The sequence below is a fragment of the Equus asinus genome, chromosome 8, assembly GCF_041296235.1.
Source record: "Equus asinus isolate D_3611 breed Donkey chromosome 8, EquAss-T2T_v2, whole genome shotgun sequence".
NCBI classification, from domain to species: domain Eukaryota; kingdom Metazoa; phylum Chordata; class Mammalia; order Perissodactyla; family Equidae; genus Equus; species Equus asinus.
In genome coordinates, this window is record NC_091797.1 from 74,522,311 (window position 1) to 74,545,074 (window position 22,764).

The 22,764-nt window shown below is 59.4% G+C and overlaps 2 long non-coding RNA genes across 2 annotated transcripts in view; both read left to right on the top strand.

Annotated features, from left to right (window-relative positions):
• The window catches only part of LOC123288128 (uncharacterized), a 96,098-nt gene that overhangs the window by 25,805 nt on the left and 47,529 nt on the right, over positions 1-22,764 (top strand). The window lies entirely within an intron of this gene.
• LOC139045910 (uncharacterized) lies at positions 803-21,206 on the top strand. Its single transcript, XR_011505300.1, has 3 exons — positions 803-2,727; positions 3,823-12,252; positions 21,073-21,206. It is a non-coding gene; the product is annotated as an uncharacterized lncRNA (long non-coding RNA).

Here is a 22,764-nt window from a genome sequence, read left to right on the forward strand (position 1 = left end):
CCGCAGAGCCCTCTTGGCCTGACTGGATCGAACATCCAAGTCCCTAGAGCTGAGCACACTCGGGCCCTTGGGTCACACTCACCACGACCCCGAGCGCACACGCGACTCCACCCGCCCAGACTTTCCTCTTGTTCCTTGAATCTACTCTGTTCACTCCTACTTCAGGGCCTTGCTCTCATCGCACTTTCTCCCTGCAACCAGCTGCCCCAGGCCCTTTGCACAGCCGCTTCTTCCAGCTTTTCAGCTCGGATGTCAGTTCACAGCCAGGCCTCCTCCAGCCTCGGAGGCAGAGGAAGCCCAGGCGTCCGGGACGTCTCTTTCTCCCGGCACGGAGCGTCGTTGTCTGAAATCGTCCGTTTGCTTGGTTTGTTGTCCATTATGTATCTTTCCTCAGAAGACTGTGAGCTGGTGAGTGGGGCTGGGGTGGGGCTCCCGCCATTTTCTTGGAGACTCAGAGAAGCAGCAGGCGCGGCGGGTCCTTGGTGGGTCTCAGGCACACGCAGCCCCCGCCTCACACCCGCTGCGCCCGCCCCCGCGCAGACTGGCACCCGGAGCGTGCACAACGCAGACAGACCCTCCTGCGCACTGGCTGTGCCCCTCGGCGAGGAGCTGGAGGAGCTGCCCTTCCTTAGGGGCTGCATCCCGGAGTCGCCCAGAAGTTTCCCACAGGAAGTGGAGACAAAGAGCTTCGAAGGAGAGGGAGGGAGGGAGGGAGCTGGGTGGGCGCGGGCTGGGCGGGGAGGGTGGGGCTGCCGGCTCCCCCAGAGTCCCCCTGGGGCGGGAGCGGGGAGGGCCTGGGGCGGCTCACCAGCTCATCCCTCCTCCCAGCTGTGCCTCCCGGGGCCTCCAGGGACGTCTGAGAACCAGGCCTTGGTGTTTGAGATGAGGCCACCTGGGCCGCCCCTCGGTCTTCCGTGTCACCTCAGGCAGGTTCAGGCCGCCTGACATTCCTCAGATGGCGGCCAGCTGAGTTACGCGGTGACCTGGGAGCTGGGCGGCCCGGGGGCCCTCGCCGCATCCGTTCCCTCCTTTCCCTTTCCAGCAGAGCTGGGTTGCATTTGGGGACTGAGCCCTCTGTCCGGGGGGCTAGTCAGACTGGTCTCAGGCAGTCCCGTTTCCTGTCGATCTGGGGTGGGCAGGAGGCCCAGCTCCAGCCGGTGGCCTGTGGGGGGAGCTCTGCAGGGGCAGCTTCCTCCTTCATTAAGGAACGGAGGTCCTCCTGCTGCCCCACCCTGCCTCCCTGCTTGGCTCACTGTTGTGTGCCAGAGTCTTGCTGGAGCCACAGCAACCCTTTTATCACTATGAGACAAAACATGGCTGACCCCTCGAGGATGGTGGAGCAGCAAGCCGGTCAGCTCCTGGGTTTGTGATCATGGAGCCCAAATCATCCCAAAACTACTGCTCTCCAGACTTCTTCTTACAGGAGATAATTAAACCCTCACAGCTGTTCCTTGCAGCCAAGTATCCCCACTCATTCCCAGGCCTTTGCAGGTCGACTCCCCCCCCCCGCCCCCCAGGCCTCTCTTCCTTGCCTCCTCCCTGCTCAGCTACGTTGCTCTTACTCGTCATGCAGAGCTCAGCTCAAATGCCACTGCCTCCAAGGAGCCTGCCTGGATTCCCTCCCGAGAGGGAGAGAGGCCTCCTGCTCTTCCAGCCTCACAGACCTTTGAAGCCCCTGCAGTTCAGCAGCTGATGAGGGTCGGTCTCAGACGCAGCCCCCACACCCCCGGCCTGTGTGTGTTCTCACTCGAGTCCGGGCCTGGGGCTTCGTGAGGGCCCAGCAGGTGCTTGTGGAACATGTGAGCGAATATTCTGGTCCCAGGAGGTCTCATGAGCCACAATCACGCTCGGCCCAGTGGGACGAGCGCCGCTCGGAAGGCTGAGGGCGTCAGGGGGGCTGCGGACGCGGAGGCCGACGGGGCGTGAGGGCGCCGCCGCTCAGGACGCAGTGTGAGGTCCTTGCGAGCCTGGCCGTCCACCCTCCCACGACTCGGCAGCCCGCTCCCGGGCGTCTGCCCTGCCGGGTGGAGCCGCGTCCACACGCACCTGTCCACGGACGTCACGGTCACTCCCCGTCAGAGCCCCAGACTGGGCCTAACCCGGCGGGCCGTCCACGGGCGAGTGGACGTGGGGTGGGGGGCTTCTCAACGGGGACCGTGCAGCGAGGACGAGGAGTGAGCTACTGCGACACAACAACACCGATGACCCTCGGCGTAAGTGCCGCGTAAAGAAGCCGGACACGCAGAGGGCAAACCAGGCTGCGAGTGGACTGGGGCGGGGGCCGCGGGCACCGCAACCAGCGAGGGGACCGTCACACTCGGAGTGGAGGCCCGAGTCCTGACCGTGTCCCACGACGTCCTCCCGGCCTGCGGTGCTCTGGGCCCCGTGTCTTGGCCTTAATGCGCCCACCGTGGGCGTCTGTCCTCAGGGCCAGGATCCCCGCCCGGGAGGGACAGCAGCTGCTGGCAGGGCGCGGCGGCTGACTCAGTTCCTGCGCTGGGAGGGGACCTGTCCCGGGTCGTGTGTGCCAGGCGCCCTCCCTGCCCGCCCCCGCCTGGTCGGAAATGGTTTGCATCACTGTCCCCGAGGCCTGGGGGCATCTCAAGTTCAGCTCCTCTGGCAGGAAGTCAGCCTGTGCCTTGTTCTCCCCAAGAGACGCGCGAATCAATGTGGCATCGTTCCTGGGGAGCCGCCCTCCCCTCCCGGCGTCCGGAGCAGGAGCCCCAGGTCCTGGGTGGCGGGAGGGGGTGGCACGGCCTCTGGGAGGAGGGCTTGTGCATAGTGACTCTTTTCTCTTTGAAAAAAACCTTTAAAAGATTGTGGTAAAATATACGTAACTTAAAATTTACCGCCTTCTTGTGTGCAGTTGGGGGCATTAAGTGCATTCACATTCTTGTGCTGCCATCGCCACCATCAGGCTCCAGAACTTTCCATCTTCCCCAACGGGGCCGGCTTTGCAGACTTGGGGAAGGGCGGGGGCGCCCGGGCAGAAGGCAGGTGTCCCGGCCGGATGGGACTGTCCTGTCGGCATCTCCCTGGGAGCAGGAGGGCAGGAAACGTGGGCAGTCCCGAGGGCGACACCAGGAGGGCAGGTGCCGGGCTGTGTGCACGCCGTGGGCAGGCTGGGGGATCCGGGCGGGAGAGGAGGAGCTGTTCCCACCGGCCTGGGGGGGAATGGAGAGTTCCAGAAGCCCAGCAGGAGAGGACGGTTCAGCGGCCGCCTTGGGAGAGGTGCCATGGACATAGGGGTGCATGTATCTTTACGCATTCGTGTTTTCACGTTCTTTGGATCAATACCCACTAGTGGGATGGCTGGCTCTATGGTAGTTCTATTCTTAATTTTTTGAGGAATCTCCATACCGTTTTCTGTAGTGGCTGCACCAGTTTGCGCTCCCCCCAGCAGCCTATGAGAATTCCCTTCTCTCTGCATCCTCTCCAACACTTCTTGTTTCCTGCCTTGTTAATTATAGCCATTCTGACGGGCGGGAGGTGGTATCTCCTTGTGGTTTTGATTTGCGTTTCCCTGATAGTGAGTGGTATCGGGCATCTTATTTACTTATTTATTTATATGAGGTGACACTGGTTTATGACATTATATAAATTTCAGGTGCTCGTCATTATATTTCACCTGGTAGTGAACATGACATAGTGACAGAAATCGAAATATAATGACGTGCACCTGAAATTTATATAATGTTATAAACCAATGCGACCTCGATACAAAAATAAAAATAAAAGTGCAACCTGAAAGAAAATGAAAAGACAGTGAGCCTGGGGACCAGCCCCGGGGAGCCCTTGACCTCACTCTCCCGCCTCCCGCAGGGCCCGGCGGCCGGTCCGTCAGGAAGGCGAGAGCGGCTGTGGCGTGGATGTGGGTCAGCCTCCCGGGCGGCGAGCCCGGGGCAGGAAGGAGGGGCGACGGGGAAGCAGAAGACGGCGGCCACGGCGAGGCTTCATTTCTGAGTGTGGTGACACCATGTCTGTGTTCACGGCACCTGCGCCTCCTCCCTCTGACCACGGCCTAATGGTCGTCAGCGGACCCAGCCGTCCATTCTCAGTCCAAAGATGGCGCCAGGGACGGTGACCCAGGTCCAGGCCAGCCCGCGTGCTGCACTCCCCTGACCTCTGTGATTGGTTCAGGACGGCCAAGCAGGGCTGATCCTGGAAGCTTGGCTTCAGGGCCCTGAAGGTGCGTCTCTTTCCTGTTGGACCTGGACCTGCAGGATGTGGCGTAAGACTCCTGGCAGCCATCTTGCCACCATGCGGCATCTGTGAATGAAGCCAGCACGGAGGGAAGGACGGGCCAGAGATGGGGAGAGAGAGAAACTCAGGCCTGATGGCATTATTAAGACCCTGGATCCAGCTATGCCTGCAGCTGAATCTATTCCTGGAATTTTAGTTACTCAGCCAATACATTCCTTTTTGCTTAAGCTGATTTGATTTGCACTGGCTTGCAAGAAAGATTCCTGACATTATCAGTTTTTCTTTTTTCTTTTCATTTTAAGCAAACTACAGCTCTGGTTCTGGCATCCTCAGGGATTGTTTTTTTTAAGTTTAGCAAGAATGCTGAGCAAGCAGCAGATGTGGAGAGCACCGAGCCATCTCCTGCCTCCGGGCTTCGGGTCAGCATTGTCTCAGCCCAGAGCCGGGCAGCGGGCCTGGAAAGGGCAGGGCCTGTGGTCAAGCTGGATGTGACACAGTGAAGGCGAGACCCAGTCCCTTCTGGCCTGGCCTCAGGTGCCCCGGGGACGAGGCGGGGAGCCTGGTGGCTGGAACGCGGGCTCTGGGTCGGAAGGGACTCTCACCAGCTGTGTGGGCTGCGTGACCCGCCATGCCTCGGTTCCTGCCTTTGCAGAATGGGCTCCCATGGGAAAGAGGAGGGAAGGTGGCCGGCTCTTGGGGAGGCCCGGGGAGGCCGTGGACGCCAGGGCTCGGGGGACGCCGAGGGGCATGTCATTCCATAGGCCCCGGGGCCCAGGCGGCTGGGCCTCACCCTGTCCTAGGATTTTAAGGAAGATGATAAAATCTATGTGCATTTGTAGATCTTAAAAGAGAAAGCAGATGGTTGGAATTTCACCCGGGGGACATGGTCAGCAGACAAACATCAGTTCGGCCCCCTCACCCGCCCTATCCTTCTTCTAGTAACTTCTTGATATTAACCAGCCCCTTAACATCTACCCAAAGCCTCCTTCAGTTGCTTGCTGGGTTTAAGAGGTTGTGCGGGGCAGTGATGGTCCAGGCTTTGGTGCTCCCCAGCCTGGGTTTGACGCCCAGACTTGACTTTGGGCGAGATGCTAGAACAAGCGTTAGTGTCCTCCCCTGGAAAATGGGTGACTTTACCAGCCCTGCAACGTCATGATGTGCATCAGAGCAGTGTTCCCTAAAGGCACTGAATGGTTTCTCTCCATGCAGGACTTATCAGTGCCTTTAATATGCCCACGTGCTTCTCTGAGGAGAGAGGAGAACATGCAGTTTTCCAATCCCTTTCTCAAAGACATCTTCCTGCTCCAGTGAGCGTGCCACAGGGCATCCTGGGTGAGCGAAGGTGACCATGAAGGCACCTGGGGATGGGGTCTGATGCAGTGATTCCGTCAGCTCGCTGACCTCGCCCCCCAGCTGCGTTTCCGAGGGAACGGCTGTCTGTCTGGCTGGAAAGAAGCGGATGAGTGGACAGATTAACAGAGCGTGTGAAAGCACCGTGACAAAAATGAAATTCCAGCACCAAGGGAGGGACTCAGAGCCCAGGGGATCGAGTCACTGGGTTAAACAGAAGAGGCGCCTGCAGGTCCTTGACGTTCTTCCAGAAGAACAACTCGAAACAAGGAAATAGAGGGTCTGTGCCCACGTCAGCGGAGGCAGCAAGGTGAGGCGCGTGCACCCACATGACGCGAGTGTTTGCTCTCTGTGCCGCTCGCGCTGCTTCTCTCACGGTCGCCGTGTCCTGAGTCTGACGTGGCGCAGTGGTGCCTCCCCGAGGCTGCGAGGAGGTGTGGGCGGGGGCGTGGTCTCACCTGGAGGCCCGACCGGGGAGGGTCTGTCTGCAAGCTCACGGGGTGGTTGGCGGATTCAGGTCCTTGTGGGCTGTCAAGTGGGGTCACCAACTGCTGGGGGCTGAATGGGTCCCCCCCAAAATTTGTGTCTTGACGTCTGAACCCTCGGTATCTCAGGATGTGACTATATTTGGAGACGGGGTCTTTGAAGAGGTAACTGGGTTAAATGAGGTCACTCGGGCAGCCCTAAGGCAGTAGGACTGGCGTCCTTATCAGAGGAGATGAGGACACAGACACGCACAGAGGGACGACCGTGCGAGGACACGGGGAGAGAGCACGAGTCTATCGTCGGAGCCCCCGTCCGTGGTGCTTGTCACGGCGCCGAGCAGACGAGCCCAGCAGCATCCTGTCCGCGGGAGGACAGGCCTCCCAGCTTCAGAGCCAGGACCGTCCCCGGCGAACCGGGGGCTTCCGGCGCGCAGCCCGAGAAAGCTGGGCCGACAGGAAAGAGCCGCTGCCCCGGCCCCCGGACTGCGGGCTTCGGGTGCTCGCTGAGCGCCAGCCAGGGGCCACCGCCGGTCTCAGGGGTCGCTGGCTGCATCCGCCCTCAGCTCTGCCTCCCACTGGGTCACTCACCTCCTCAGAGCCCGCAAGAGGGAATCGCCCCACGAGACGGGCGTGATCCTGTCCCTCTGCTGCTGGCGAGAAGCAGCCGCAGGGGCCGCCACACTCCAGGGGAGGGAGCGCTCGGCGTGGAGGCCGGGGTGGCATCCCAGGGCCCCGAGAGTCTGCCCGGCGCCCTCAGGGCCCGGATTCGCTTACAACTCCCAGGACCTTTGGAGTGAGGACAGCGGCCAGCTCTCTGCGGCGCCCGCTGTGTGCGGCGCATCACCCGAGGGCTCTCCACGAGTGACTCCTTTCGTCCTGTAGCCGCCAGGAGAGCCCAGGGCTCGGCGCCGTGACAAACACCCCCTCCCAGCTTCACAACCACAGCAGTCTGCTTCTCGTCCGTCGGGGTCGGCACAGACAGAGCGGTCATCCCCGGCAGACAGTGGACGCACTGGACTGTGGCGCACGCACACTGGCTCCTAAAGGGACATGTACAACTTCGTTGGCGTTTCATCGATGGAAGCAAGTCACTGACCACGCCTAAATTTAAAAGGTGGAAATGAAACCTTTTCGTGTGCTGGGGCAGAGAACCAGGAAGCCAGCAAATGGCTCAGGGAGCGTCGCCAGTGCCTGTCACACAGCTGTCATGAGGAGGTACCATCATGATCCACATTTTTCAGATGAGACAACCGAGGCTCAGAGAGGTTAGGTAACTTGCTCAAGGACAAACAGCTTTTAAGTAGCAAAGCAAAGAAATCCTCCGATGTTTTCAAGAAAACTTTCACATTTCTGAGTCACGCCAGGCCTGTGGACAGCCTCCTCTGGGACACACGCACGCACACACGTGCACACACGCCACCCCAGTGCACCGCGGGGCAGTGGTTTGGAGCCTGCGGGCTGTGAGGGCCCCTGCGCCCTCCCCGTGTTCCTTCTGCAGCTCAGCTGGCATCGCGGTGATTTCCTGTTACTTTGTAATAATTTACGGCGAGTCTAATGTGCCCTCCGCTGCGTCAGCTCATCCACGTCTCCTCCTATTGTCTGAGTCTCATTCCGGAGACGTCCTCCCAAGGCCCTGGTCCCACGGCTCCGTGATTTACGGCGCCCGCCTCCCGCCGACCCAGTTGGAGGCTCCCGCGCTCAGGAGAGCAGGGGCGGGGGGAAGCTCTGGTCCGTTTGTTTTATCTCCAGAGGAGAGCAAACCCGGGGAGCAGAGACTTCCAGAAGCTCAAAGCAGACAGTGTGTTACACTTTCTGCGGCCGTGTCTTCAGAGACATGCCTGGCGGGGCCACAGACGCTCACGGCACCCCCAGCCGACCGCGTTACGGCGACCTCAGACTTGCTTCCCGCTGCCTCCCATCTCTGAGCGCTAATGTCGTCTTCTGGCCGCTGGGCTCGCATCCTCAGCTCATCCCTGGCTCCTCTTTTCTCTCAGGCCCCACATCCAAGTCATCAGGAATTCCTGTTGTTTTATAGATCTGACCACTTCCGTCACCTCCATGGCCCCCACTGGATCCCAGCCGCCATCGTTGCTCGCTTGGGCGGTTGCAGTAGCCACCTTCTGGATCTCCCGGCCTCCACCCTGGCCCTGTCGAGCCTATTCCCCACACGGCAGCCAGAGGGCTCCTGTTAAGACCCCAGTCAAGCAGGCCGCTCCTCTGTTCAAAAGCTCCCGTGCCTCCCACCTTCCTCGGAGCAAAAGCCAAAGTTGCCACTGTGGCCTCGAAGCCCCACCCCTCTGGGCCCCCTTCCCTTTCCGCCCGCATTTCCCATGATGGACGCCCTCCCCCGCTGCTTGGACGCCAACCCCCACAGGACAGGGGTGCCTTCCATCCTGCTCACAGCTGTATCCCTCGTGCCTGGCGCGCAGTAGGTCCTCACTAAACCTTTGCTGAATGCGTGCATGTGAGTGTGAGTTAGGCACCTCCTGGGGGGCCTCTGGGGCCACAGCAGAAAGCGGGCCTTTGATGGAGGCAGCCAGTCCCGCAGTGCTGCCAGCCCACGGGAGCGGGGCCTCTGGTTTAGAGTGCTGATCCCAGCGGACGGTCATGTGCTCGGTGCTGGGGTCCTGCACGCCCCGTGAGGTCCCGCAGGGCAGGGACCTGGCTGTTTTCCAGTTGTGTCTCCGGCACTTGCTGCGGTGCGGCCTGCTGCTGGCAGGTGCTCAGCCGGTGTCTGGGGGACGTGTGGCCAAGTGGCCCACGCTCGATGTCTAATAAACAGTGGTGACTTTGAGCGCCGGCCTTGCTGGCACAGCACGCGGGCGCTGAGGCCTCCACCCTCTCGGTCGCAGCTCCCAGCTCATCCCTGGGGTGGAGTATAGGGACCTCACTCGATTTTGCCATCCTTTGGCTCCCCCACCATCGCCACCGGGGAGCGGGCTGCGCTGCCGCTGGTCCGAGGGAGGACGGGGAGGGTCCATGCGGTCTGGAGCCGCGGGCACGGGCGAACCCAGCGCTGGTGGCCCCCGCGCAGCTCCTGTGGCTGTGACGAGGCTCATAGCAGGCGTTCAATAAATGCTTGTTGAACATTTGAACGTGCAGCCAGAGGCCAACAAGGCGGCCGAGAAAGCACCCAGCGCGTGTCTGGCACACAGTGGGTGCTCAGTGCCTCCTGTCCCCTCTCCCCACTTCTTCCTCTCGACAGCAGGGGTCACAGAGCCCCGGCTTGGGAACATCCTGGCGACCTCCACACTTGTCCCACTGGACTCTTAGCACAGGACACCCCGAGTCCTCCAGCGCCCCTACAGCTGCCTTCAGTCCAGCAAGCCTGCCTGTCTTCCCCCCCGGTCCAGGTCCGGCCAAGACTCTGTCCCCGAGGGGAAGGACCCAGGTCTCAGGAAGCCCCTCCACAGCCCCAGGGGGGCTGCCGTTCTCCTCGGGAAAGAAACTGGCACCTTCTCTTCACCCGACAGCTCCTGCTGTTTCCCGTAAACACTCAGACCCCCTCCCTCCGCCCGCCCTTCACGGGCAGCATCCCTGTCGCCAGTCCTTTCAGGAGATCCAGGCAGTGCCGTCTGGGGACCCTGTCTTTCCTGTTTGCACAGTGGGATCACTTTGGCGAAGAGGCGGGATTAGACCTGGCGCTGTGCGCATCTCTGAGCCACCGCTGCCTGCCCTCTGCCCCCAGAACCGGGATCCCCGTGCCCACCCCGGCCGGCACCAGCGGAGCCCCTCGGGGTGCAAGCTGCGGGATTTCATGAGACACGGCTCACTGGTGGCTCACTGGTGGCTCGCTGGTGGCTCATTTGCTCGGTGAGCTGGGCCCCTGTCTCAGGGCCATTGGCTCTCAAACCCGACTTCCCACAGCTTCTGAGGGACTTCTGGTGACCTGGGGACTGGCCGCCACCCCAGCTCTCCGCTCACCCGGCCAGGCCACACCTGCCAAGTCTGGACAGAGGGACAGGGAGGCCCAGGGCGCTGCACCTGGCCCGGCACAGTCTTGGTCCAGGGGCAGCACTTCCCTGCGCCTCGGTCCCTTCTCTCTGAGTCAGGAGATCTCAACTGCCTGATGCCCGTGGCTCACATTCAGGATTCGCCCCCTGGCGAGGCCGTCCCGTGTCACCTGATTTTAAAACTGCCGCCCTCCTGACTTCGGTCACGGTCCCCAGAAGCAGAGCCTGAGGGAGGGGCTCTTGTCGGAGTGATTTCTGGGGGGAGGGCAGAGAGGCAGGACGAGCGGGGGCAGGAGACCTGCCCCAGAGCCTCCGTTCGTCTTCATACACGCACCAGGCAAAACAGCAGTGCGGGCACGTTCCTGTCTTGTATGACCCCACAGAGCCCCATTTTTGCTGTATGTTTATCTTCTTCAGTGAGGGGTCTGTTTAGGCCTCTTACCCATTTTTAAAATGGGGTTGTTCATGTTCTTATTGTATTCTGCATCCTGGTCCTTTATCAGATGTGTGCTTTGCAGGTGTCTTCTCCCAGCCTGTGGCTTGTCTTCTCACACTTTTTTTTTTTCCTGAGGAAGATTGGCCCTGAGCTAACATCTGTTGCCAGTCTTCCTCTCTCTCTTTTTTCTCGCTAAAGCCCCAGCACATGGTTGTGTATCCTAGTTTCTCTGTGAGGCGCAGCTGGGTGTCTGGTTAGCAGAGGTCGCCTGCCTTGTGCAGAGACGGATGGGAGACCTCAGTCATCATTAAGCTTTATTGACCAGCACGGCTGGAATTTCCTACAAACGTCAACAGCCAAGTCTTAGTGCAGAAAGTTCAAAACAGTGAGAAGAGCGAACTGGGTGTGGCCGTGGGGAGCAGCAGGAGTCAAGGACGGAGAGTGTGGAGGGGCTCGGCTGCAGTCCAGGAGCCTGAGACCTTCTCTAAGTATCTGAGCACACAGGCCCTCCAGTCACCCCACAAATAGAAATCGAAGACCTCCCGTGGGCTGTGAGTGATTCAGAAGGTCCCTACATCAGGCAGTCCCTGTCCTTAATCAGACACCTACTGTGCACTCCACATGGCTCAGGCCCCCTCCAGGCCGGGACGTTTCTGTCCTCACCCTCTCAGAGCCTGCGGCACTGCGTCAGGCCGGCTGGGCGGACCACGGCGCGGCAGCCACACTGGGCTCCAGGTGCCCCCGTCAGAGCCCAGTGGGAGACAGACGCGGCTCCAGGTGTTTCAAGCAAAGGAAGTCGGGGCCGGCGTTGGCCGCACAGTAGGTGGAAGAGCTGACGACCAAGAGTCAGCTGCGTGGTCAGCAGCCGCAGGAAGCCACGGCTGTCGCTGGACGAGAGGGCCAAACGCAGAAGGCGGTGGTGCCAGAGCCAGGGCCCCAGGTCACCCAGGGGGACTAGGGCCCAGCAGCCTAGGCAGGAGGTGGAGGGGCAGCCACTGCTGGAGAAAACCACCAAGGAGAAAGCGGGGAGACGCCCGGGAGCCCCTTCCTCCCGCCCTCTGCTCCAGCCGCGCCTCCCGTTGGCTGATCCCGGGTCCGAGCCAGCTGATTGGCAGCCCAGCAAATAAGGGCCAGCAGGCAGGGACCTCGCACAGGAGGGAGCAACCTGGCTGGGCGCCGCTTCGTGCAGGATGGCCCCCCACCTCCCTCGTGGGTGACTTAAGAGACTTTTAAGGATTCCTTTGATGATGATTTTTCAGCTTACTGCTTCACTTAGAACCTAACCCACAATGAAGATCCTCCACTGGATTGAAAGTCTGGCTTGTTACGTGTGCCCCTCTCAGGCCAAATGTCGGCTGGTCTCGCATCACAGTCCCTTCTCGAGGTGCCTTGGGAAACGGCCAGCTGTCCTCCTCCCAGGGGAGGCCTGCAGGGCCCTGGCCCAGTGCTTGATCCCTGCCTCCCCTGTGACAGCTCTGTGACCTTGGCCAGGTTTCTCACCCTCTCTGAGCTGCAGCTGTAGATGGGGTAACAATACCACCTCCTGGGCTGGTGTGAGGATCACGTGCGTGAGTCTGAGCCGGGCGCTTCGCCGGCCTGGCACACAGTCAGCACTCAGTGCCCACGTGCTTGTTCCTCTTTCCTGAGCCCCTGGCTGGGAGGGGCGCCACGCACCTTCCGCAGCTGCCGGGCACGTGATCCGGGCCTGCAGCTTTAAGAACGGGGTCCTGGCATTCACTGAAGCCACCCTCTCGACGCGGACAAGGGGCTTAACCTCCTGCAGAGAAGTGGCACGTGGAAGATGCTTCTGGCAACACGGGCGCAGGTGGGCAGCGGAACGCAGCCGCGGGACATGGCAGGGCGGACACACAGCTCCTGAGCCGGGAGACACGCGCCACGGGGCTGCTGCTCGGAATTCGTCTTCACTGTCACAGGGCGTGAGCGTAAGCGTCTGGGACGCTGGGGTGTGACCGACCTCCAGGGGAGAGTGAGCCCCCGGGGGAGCGGGTGGAGCCTGTTCCCGGCCAGCAGGGCGCCCGGTGGGACCAGGATAGTTTTCGCCGGCACACAGTTCAGCCTTTTCTTTCTCTTTGAATAGTCGCACATTTATTGTACCGTGTAAATACTATGGTGACGAGGAAAACAAAATAGCATACATGTCTTTGGGCAACGTTGGTGGAAAAAATCTCCCCAAAGACATGCACGCTCCCGTCGGGGCCCGAGTCCTCCACAAACCGTTGTGAAGTGACGGCTTAACTGCGTGAGCGACTATTCGGGGAACGTGTCTGACTAGTTGGACTGAGAAGGTGGTTTTAGCGGCGCTGCCCACTGCTTATGGGGACGTTCGTGGAGCAGAGGGGTTCAACACCGTCGGGGTGAGCTCTGCCGCTGGCGGCTGGATGGGGGAGGGGAGAGGATGCGGCTGCGCTGGTGGGAGGCGGAGGCCTCAGGGGGTCTGCAGCCTTTTCCTGCTGTCACAAGAGAGATCGGAAGCAAATTTGGCAAAATGTTACTGTTTCATCGGAGTGGCTGGGTGTCTACAATCTGTTACCTTATTAACTTTACCCTCCGTGTGTTTGAAATGATTTGCAATTTAAAAGATGTGGAGAAGTGGGTTTGGAACGGGAAGATGTAGTAACTGCAGGAGTCTGGTTTGCTGTTTGGAATCATTGTCCCCAAGATGGGGAACACTTGACATGTCAGAAGGATTTGAGTTATGTTGTGTCTACACACGAGTTCAAAACATACAAGCATGGCGGGGGGTCCCTCTGTCACCCCAGCACTACTCCTGTGATCAGCACTAAGGCCTTGGTAACACCCTCAAAAAAGATCCTTTCCTCTTAACCACAGCAAGGCCACTTGGAGGCTAACGTACATCACTTGGAAGCCTGTGAGTGTGCAGACCTTTTACTGACATTGTGAGTTAGGCAAACATTCGACAGAGAACCCCAGTAGTGGGGGTTTAAACAAGATAGAGCTTTACTTCCCACAGAAAAACAAAATCAGGAGGGAGTAGTGGCTTCCATCTCATAGTCTAAGAGGGCTGCTGTAGCTCCAGGCATCACATCTGAATTCCAGCCAGCAGAAAGGAGGAAGGCCAGAAGATGACCATTCCTCCTTCCTTTTAGGATGCTTTGCAGACATCACACACAGCACTTCCACTTACATCTTGGTGGCCGGCACTGAGTGGTTTGGCCACACCTAGCTGCAAGGGAGTCTGGAAATTGTCATCTTTATTCCTGCCACTGTGGGCCCAGCTAAAAGGCAGGGATTCTATTACTAAGGAAGCAGGGCCATTGGATATTGGGGAACAAGTAGAGCCATCTCTGGCACAGTGCTGCAGGGGTGGGAGGCCAGTCCCACTGTCTGCTCTACCCCAGAGCTCAGGTGGGGCCCAGAGGCTGTGGCCATGAGGTCTCATCAGAGCAACTCCGCCATGCCCACCACACGGTTCTTTGCCAGGACTGGGGCCGTATTTGGAAGGATTTGTGGAGTGAAAAAGTGTGTCCTTGCAGAGACTGTGGAGTGGGGTGAATGTCTCCCACTTGGAGCCCAGCTGCTGGGTGCCAGCCGTGCACCCTGGCAGACTGCCAACCCTCTCAAAGTGGTGGCCTCGCTGTAAAGTGGGCTGGACGTTATACCAGCCCTGGGAGGTCGTCCAGGGTTAGAACTGTGCTCAGCACATAGTCAGCCCTCAATGAATGCAAGGCAGGGCATGCAGAACTCCCACTGGAGATTCGAGCGGTGGCAGGACCACCGCGCACCCACCACTGTCACAGGAATTGGCACGTGGGATGTCCGTGACCGGAAACTAACTAACTAACTAACTTCTCTCCCTCCTCTCTCTCTCTAACTTTTCTTTTGGAATACATATACACGCACATAACCTGCATGTGTTTTATGTAATATTAAAAGTGCAGCTTGATGCCTTTTCTCAGGTGTAAATACCCAGGTAACTACTACTGAGTTGAAGATAGAGAATGTTTCCAGGGCCGGCGCGGTGGCATAGTGGTTAAGTTTGCGCTCCACTTTGGTGGCCCAGGGTTCACGGGTTCGGATCCCAGGCGTGCACTTAGCACCGCCCATCAAGCCCTGCTGTGGTGGCGTCCCACATAAAACAGAGGAAGGTCAGCACAGATGTTAGCTCAGTGACAATCCTCCTCAAGCAAAAAAGGAAAAAAAAAGATACAGAGCATTTCCAGACCCCAAAAGGATCCTTTGTGTACCCTCCCTGTTAGCTGCACCCCCACCCTGCTGAGATAACCACTCTTCTCTCTCTCTCTGTAGACTGGTTTTGTTCTAGAATTTCATGTAAATGGGGTCGTCCAGAACATGCTTTCTTGTTTAGCTCTTCCACTCAACACAGTGTCTGTGAGATCGTCGACGTTGTGTGTATCCACGGCTTGTCCTTTTTCATTGCTATATAATACTCCACAATAGACCACAATTCGCTTAACCTTCCAGATGGTGGTGGATTTGGGGGTTGTCTCCTGGATTTGGCGATTGTGAATCAAGCTGCGATAAGCATTCTTGTTTACACCATTGGGTGGACATGGCAGCAGAGCGTTTCTTCTTAGTAAATTTATTTCAACAAAACTAACTGAGCCAGTTTAGGAAAGAGTCGAGTAACTCAGCCTGGGGGTGGGGGGGGCATGTTGGTAGACGGAGGGAGATGTGCGTAGACGCCTGAGGTGCAATGAGCCCCGAGGTGGGGCTCGAGGGGGCGCTGCTTCCTGCTGCCACCCCCAGCACCAGGCTCTCCACGCCCAGAGCTCACGGCTTACTCTGCCCCTGCCAGCCTGGCATGAGGCCCTCTGTGCCCCTGGCTGGTCACCCTGCACCTTTGGGGACAGGACAGCGGGCAACTCGGACGAGTCACAAGGCACAGACCTTCAGTAGCCGGAAAGTTCCACCCAGCGAGCCTGGCTCGTTGCTCTGAACAGGCTTCGCTCTGCATCTGGGGTTTTGCTCAGCGCCTGGGCCCGTGGAGCACATTCAAGGATCTTCCAATATAAACAATAAAACTTTGTGTATCCTGCATAAAAGTAATAGGTACTCATTATACTTAAAAGAAGAGAGAAAATTAAAAAGGGAAAATGTGAAAAATTTACTGAGAATGCCACTGCCCAAAGACAACTGTGTTGACATCTGGGGACTTTCCCTCTAGACGTCCGTCTGTACGTAGCTGCTGGTTTTCTTTGCAGCCTGGTTATTATCACACCACACGTATTATTTGACTTCGCCATTTAGCGTTGTAACATGAGTCCTCCTGGTTCGTCATAAACCTGGTTTTGAGTGAGTGCACGCTGCTCCCCCGGCATCGACTGAGAGAGTCCTCAGTCTGTTGGGGTCTCCTCCCCTCCCCACCCCAGCAGACCCTCACTTGAGCAAGTAGATATTTCTTTGCCTCAGGCGAGGGATGGGGCAGGGATAGCCTGCAAGTCGCTTCCTGGCTTTTGTTTTTCAAAAGCCTCAAGCTTTGGGAGCCCTGAGGACAGAGGTCTCCAAAGTAGGGTGTGCTGGGGCGCACAGGAGGGTGCGTGGGGATGCTCAGGAGGATGCAGGAGGGTGCGTGGGGTTGCTCAGGAGGATGAAGGAGGGTGCGTGGGGATGCTCAGGAGGATGCAGGAGGGTGCGTGGGGATGCTCAGGAGGATGCAGGAGGGTGCGTGGGGATGCTCAGGAGGATGCAGGAGGGTGCGTGGGGATGCTCAGGAGGATGCAGGAGGGTGCGTGGGGATGCTCAGGTGGATGCATGAGGATGCTTAGGGATGCATGGGGAGCAGGAAGGTTATGCGGAATGTAGTTCTCCTGTTATCTGTTTGTATAACCCATTCCCCCTCTTCTCTCTTGCCTTTCCAGTCCCCCTTGCAGCGAGGGTGGCCGTGACACACTTCCGGCCTACGAGGTGTGCACAGCAGCCTGCTGGGGGTTTCTGGGAGAGCATTTGCACCCAGCACCCCCTCCGTCATCCCTCTTGCAGCCCGCAGTCTCAGCGGTGAGAGCAGTCTGTGGTCGGGGAGTCATTCGACAGCATCTGAGCTCTTCAGGTCTCCACTCCCCACCGTGCCCTGCCGTCTCCCTGTCCCCGGGGCTGAGCATCCGTGGTCAGTCACCATTCCCCACGGACTGTCCGCTCCAGGAGGGCAGTGGCAGGTCTGTCCTCTTCACTCCTGTGTCCCTTAGCCTGGAACTCTGCTCGACACGGAGCGCGTGCTCAGGAACCTTTGCTGACCAACTCGTCGGGCATGAGCTGCTGTGCTCCCCACGCTCAGCTGGGTTGACAGTGTCAGGTCACCTGCAGGGTCCAGGGAGGCCTCTGGCTTTGCAGCCCTGCCTGAAAGTGTAGCTTGTCACTTTGTCAGAGTGGGAAGAAGAGTGGTGAGTCCCAGCCCCTGAGCAAGGCTTTCGGGGCTCCAGACCCCCGAGGCGGCATCGCTTAGCGATCTGGGCAGAGGCTGACGGACTGCTTTTGGTCAGGGGCCAGATAGGGAATATTTTTGGATTTGTGGGCCATCCTGTCTCTGTCGCAACGACTCAACTTGACCGTTGTCATGTGGCAGCAGACACCAGCCAAAGGTGACGAATGGGCCTGGCTGCGAGCCAATAAAACTTTATCGACAAAGACAGGCGGGGGGCCAGACGCTGCCCGGGCGGCAGTTTGCTGACCCCTGATGTGGAGTGCAGACCCGAGAGTCAGGCAGACTGGGTCTAAGTCGACTCACTAGGTACCACTCTGGGGAGTTTACTCATCTTTCTGTGCCTCAGCTTCCTCATCTACAAAATGAAGAGGGCGTGTCCTTCAGGGCCCCGTGGGAGACAGCGTTTCCCCCAGGGGCTCCCCGTGAAAAGGGTTTGGTGAAGGGTCTCTTCACAGGGGGCGCGGGGTGAAGGGTGAGGGGCAGCAGCAGGACCCGTTTCCCCTCCCGGGTCTGCAGGGCCGAGGACGGAACAGCAGCACCAGGCGTGGTGCCTGCGGCAGAGCTGGGGGCCGCTGCCGAACGGACAGGGTCGGGGGAGAGCAGGGGGCACAAACCCGGGAGCCTGGGAGATGCGGGGCCAGCCCCCGGTGCGCAGGGCCCCACAGAGAACATGTGTCAGGAGCAGACCGAGGGGTCCAGCGCGGACGCTGGCGATGACGCAATGATTAAAAATCAGAAACACGTGTCTGGTATTTGCACACCTGTGTGCACAGCATCGCTCACAACAGTCAAAGGGGAAGCCACCCAAGGGCCCAGCAGCCGGTGGGTGGGTGAGGAAAACGGGGTCCATCCGTGCAACAGAGCCGACGTCCGCCTCCAAGAAGAAGGAGATCCTGACCCGCTCCAACACGGGTGGGCCTTTGGGACGTCACGCCGAGAGGAAGAGCCAGTCACAGAAGGACAGACAGCGCGTGATTCCCTGGAGAGACAGAGAGCGGGATGCAGGGGCTGGGCTGGGGGGGGTGGGAGCTCGTGTTCAATGGGGCAGAGTTTCAGTTTTACAGACAGAAAGAGCTCTGGAGCCCAAGGGGTGATGGTTGCACGACGACGTGAACGTCCTTAATGCCCCTGAACCCCTAAAGATGGTGAAACAACACGCACGAGTGGGGAGCATCGGCCACATCACCCCGTGAGATGGGGACAGAGCAGCACGTGAGCCCCCTTCACAGAGGAGGAAACAAGGCTCCGGAGGCTTCGGGGGGGCGCCCGGCTCTCCCAGGAGTCCCCTCTGTTCCTTGTCGGGACACCGTCCCCGGACGTGCCTCCCGCACTGGGGCTCCCTCCACACTCAGTCGGTTGGGGATTATCCATCGTGATGGCTCTGCCCGCCACGTCTCGTCTGACCCAGTCGCTGGCGCCCCCTCCATCGGGCTGGGGCTCCCCTCCCCGCCGGGCTGGGTACCGTGACCTCGGGGCTGAGGCTTGGTTCCCACAGCCTGTTTGTCATCCCTTCGTGGGCACTTTCCGTGCACGTGGGTCCAATCCCATGTATCGGCGCCCTGTCTTCTGCACGCCCCGCCGTGCCCCACAGGTGACCCCGCGGACGTGCCTGGCCGCGTCCGCACACACAGACGTGCTCACGTGCAGCCGTGCCTCTCTCTCCAGCAGGAAGTCTTTGAGGTGGAGCCCAATGGGCTGGGTTTAAATTCTGGCTGCACTGCTTACCGCTGTGCAACTTTGCACCAGTTACTTACCTTCTCTGTGCCTCAGTTTCCCATCTGTAGAATGGGGATGATGACAGAGCCTGCCTCTTGGAGCGTGTTAGTTTCCTGGGCGGCCACAACACAGGACCACCGACTAAGTGGCTTCAAACAGCTGACACGACTCTCCCAGAGCTCTGGATGCTGGAAAGCTGACATCAAGGTGTCGGCAGCGGTGGGCCCTCTGGGGTCACTGAGGGAGTATCTGTTCCATGCCCTCTCGGAGCTTCTGGCGGGTGCTGGCATCCTTGACGTCGCTTGCCTTGTAGACGCGCTGCTCCTTCTCTGCCTCTGTCGTCACGTGACCTTCCCTGCATGTCTCTGTCCTTGTTATAAGGACACCAGTCGTTGGCTAAGGCCCACCCTCATCAGGGTGACCTCGTCTTAACCTGACCACACCGCAAACGCCCTCTTCAAATAAAGGCCGCCACAGGTCCCGGGCAGACAGGAAATTGGGAGATTCAGGCCCGGACGTGGGGTTACCGTGCGTTAATCTCCACACGCGCTCACGACAGCCCGGGCACCTGCGCACGGCCCATCCCGCGTGGCCTCTGCCGCCATCGTGACCCACGGGAGACACAGAAATCCCTCTCGTTGAAGCCGCGGTTCGGGGGCTTCTGTTCCCTGCGGCCAGATGTGCACGGCCTGAGCCGGAGGCTTCCGGGACCCTGCCCTTTCCCCGGGCTCCTCCTCGGTCCCCCCCACCCACCCCCTCGGGCTCAGTCCCACTGGGGAGGGCGCAGGCCAGCTGGAGACTGAGAAGCTGCCCCAAATCCGGCTTCCCAACAAGGAGGCCTTAATGAGGCAACTACGGGAACGATTTTCTCTTTATCTCCCTCTCCTCCTCCCCAGCGCTGTCAGAGCGTCGGAGCCTGGACGGCCCTTGCAGATGAGAGGGGCCTGTCCCTCCTCCTTGGTTTCAAGGAGAGGAGAGCAGGCCTCAGAGAGGGGCAGCGACTGGGCCAAGGTCACACAGCGAGTTGGTGGGGGCCCCAGGACCCTGGCAGGTGAGGGGAGCAGAAGGGGCTGGGTGGGTACTGTGGCGCGCTGGGACACTCAGGGTCTGGCCAGAGGGAGTGGTCACTAGGAAGGCACTGGATCGTAGCCGTGTGGGGAGGCCCCTGCGTGACCAGGCCCATCTGAGTTTCCAAGAGAAGCTAAAATCCACATTTGTGAGGGATACAACCTTGTAATTCAGAGTTCTGGAAAACACAGTGTGGGCCAAACCAAGTGGTCCTTGCTGAGAACGACGTCCGTACTCGGGTAACACGGTGCCCGTGGTGGGCACAGCCCAGAGGTGAGTGGGGAGGAGCATAGGGCCCTGTGTGGTGGGCACTTGGCTTCTCTCGGTCCCTGAGTAGCGAGGTGGGATCTTCCCGGCCTGCCTTCATTAGTGTTCCCTCCAAAAGCCCCTTACAGCCCAGGGGTCTGCGTCAGCCTGCCATGCACGGTGTATATGTTGTGCACTGCACAAAGGTGGCCACTGCGCAGGTGATCCGGGCTGAGGTCAGGCTGTGCTTGGCTCGCTCGCTCGGCTGCTCATCCTGGGAGAGGCATCTGATCGTAACGCAGCCACCCAGAGGGCTCGTTCACCTAATTCCCACGGCGCTGTGGGCCAGGTGGGGTCCTCTAAGGAGACCAGGCCAAGGGGGATCAGACGTGTGGGAGGTTGATTCAGGGAACAGCTCTCGGGGGGAGGCGGGAGGGCCTTGGATGTGGGTCTGGCACCTGTGTGGGAGCCCCGGGAGCGGGAGGCGTGGACGCCTCAGCACAGGCCTGAGGAGGTTTTTGTCCAGGCCGAGGGGGAGTCCTGGAGCCAGGCCCCTGGGGGTGCCCCACGCCTGGGGCTGCTTTCATGTCCCTTCCACGCTCAGTTGTTGGTGGGGAGCACCCGGGGGACGCAGGGCGAGTTCAGAGCGCAGCAGCCGGGCTGTCAGTCCGTCAGTCACGTGCCCGCGGTGGGAGACCGGGGGACCCCATGGAGGCTGCAGTGCTGTGGTCCTGGGGCGGCCGGGTCTGTGGGGCGCAGTTGAGAGCAGCGTGCGCAGCCCGGGGGCTCCCCGCTGGCTTCTGCTCCGGGTAAGCGTCCGGGCGGATTTCCTTTCTGCACCGTAATCGATCTGGAACGGAGGCAGCACAGAAATGTGCCCTCTCTGTGCTCTCTGGAGGCTCCTGGACCCCGGGGTGTTGCCTCCTGCCCCAGGGCGGTGGGTGGCCTTGTGTGAATGTGACAAAGGGCCACACTCAGTGCTTTACAGGGAGACGTGCCCTGGAGGGCAGAAGTCCAGATGGGTCTAAGTGGAGGCGCGGGCAGGGCGGGTTCCTCCTGCGGCTCCGGGCAGGGCGCGTCCGGCCTCTTTCGGCTCCTGGGGGAGCGGCGTTCCTGGCGCCACGGCCCCTTCTCATCTGAGACCCTCCACGCAGCCTCTTCTCTCCTCTCTGACCTCCCGCCTCCCTCTTACAGGGACCCTTGTGATGACACTGGGCCGGCCCAGGTAATCCAGGACGATCTCCGTCTCGAGATCCTTGGCTGAGTCACACCCGCAAAGCCCCTTTCCCACGTCACGTTCGCAGGTGGCGGGGTCAGAGCGTGGACATCTCTGGGAGCCACTGTTCAGCCTTTACGTCAAATAAACAAGGTGGGGAGGTGGCGAAAGTTCCGGGTTGGGAAGGAACGTCACAGACCAGCTGTGTGGCTCCAGCCGTCTCCTGGCCTCCCTGGGCCTGGTACACACGGGCCTGCTCTCTGCCGGGCGACAGCTCCAGCTGTGGTGTGTGCAGCATCCATTCTCTTTTCACTGGTCACAGCTCCTCTGTTCTCCGGGGGAACAGTCCGTCTCTGGCTCTCAGTCCAGGTGCTGCACGTGGATGTGAACATCCTCTCCTCTCCAGTCAAGGATGAGCAAGGGGCGAGCCTGGCCCATCAGCGTGGGTCATGACCTTGGCGGGGCCAGTGGTGAGAGCTTTACCTGGAAATTGGGCCAGGCTCTCTTTCTTCGAGGTGGCGAAGCCAGCAGAATGAAACCTGGAGCTGCTGGTGGTCGTCCTGCCTCCAGATAGGAAGACCTTGCTTGAGAGTAGATCTATAGAGAAGAAAACAGACTAAGAAGCAGAGGAAGGCCAATTCCTATTGACCTTGAGCACCTGGGTCCAGCTGTACCTGAAGCTGGACAGGCCCTGAAATTTTCAGATACTGAGATGATAAATCCCCCTTTTGGCTTCAGCCAGCTTGAATTGAGTTTGTAATTCTTGCTACTAAGAGTCCTGACTGGTGCTCCCTTCTTCAATTTGGGCCACTCAGCCCAATATCGCAGAATTAACATGCCATTTTGCATGTAGGCACCAACCTCATGGGGGCCTCGCTTGCCTGCCTTCCTCTCCCTCCTCTTCCCCTGCCAGCTATGCTGTTGGGTGATACATCGTAATGTATATTTAACAGTGGCTCAAAATCGAATTAATTTAGATCGGTTAATAAACTGTGACATCCGTTTCTAAATCAAGCTACATTTTCCTCTTGAGCAACTAAATTCATGCCTGTTGGTTTAATTTGTTGCTATTGTAATCCTCTAACGCTGATGAAATTATGGAAAGGTTTCTAGTGAAATTACCCAGATTTGATTAGGGTTAAACATGTTAATATTTTTCCTTCCTGGGAGTCTTTGCAGAGAGTTCGCCCAGGAGCGTGTGGTTTCCACCCACCGTGGAGCGCGAGCTCAGGGAGCAGACTCGTCCTGTCCCTGTTCAGTGCATTTATTGAGCTCTGACTGTATGCACAGCCCTGGATGTTAACATTCCCAGTGGAGGGTCTGCACGCAGAAGAGGTTCTGAGCTTCTATGTGACAGTTATGGGGAATCTGGGGACACTGAGGGTCACCTCCAACTGTGCCTCCCAAAGGCCCCACCTCCAGTGGTACCAACCTGTTGGCAGTAAACCCAGCACCAGTCCCAAGTAGGTGCACAGTTTGACCTTGAGCTCGACCCTGAGGAATTTGCTGCTGCCCAGCCGCCCTTTCCACGGCCCCAGGTGAGCAGGGACAGCATGAGGTGACAGGAGGGCAGGGACGAAGATCAGAGGCGCCAGACCCAGCAGAGGGAGAGAAGCCAGGCGGGGGCCGTCTGCTCCCTCTGCCCCGCTCCCTCCCGCTGAGGTTGTGGG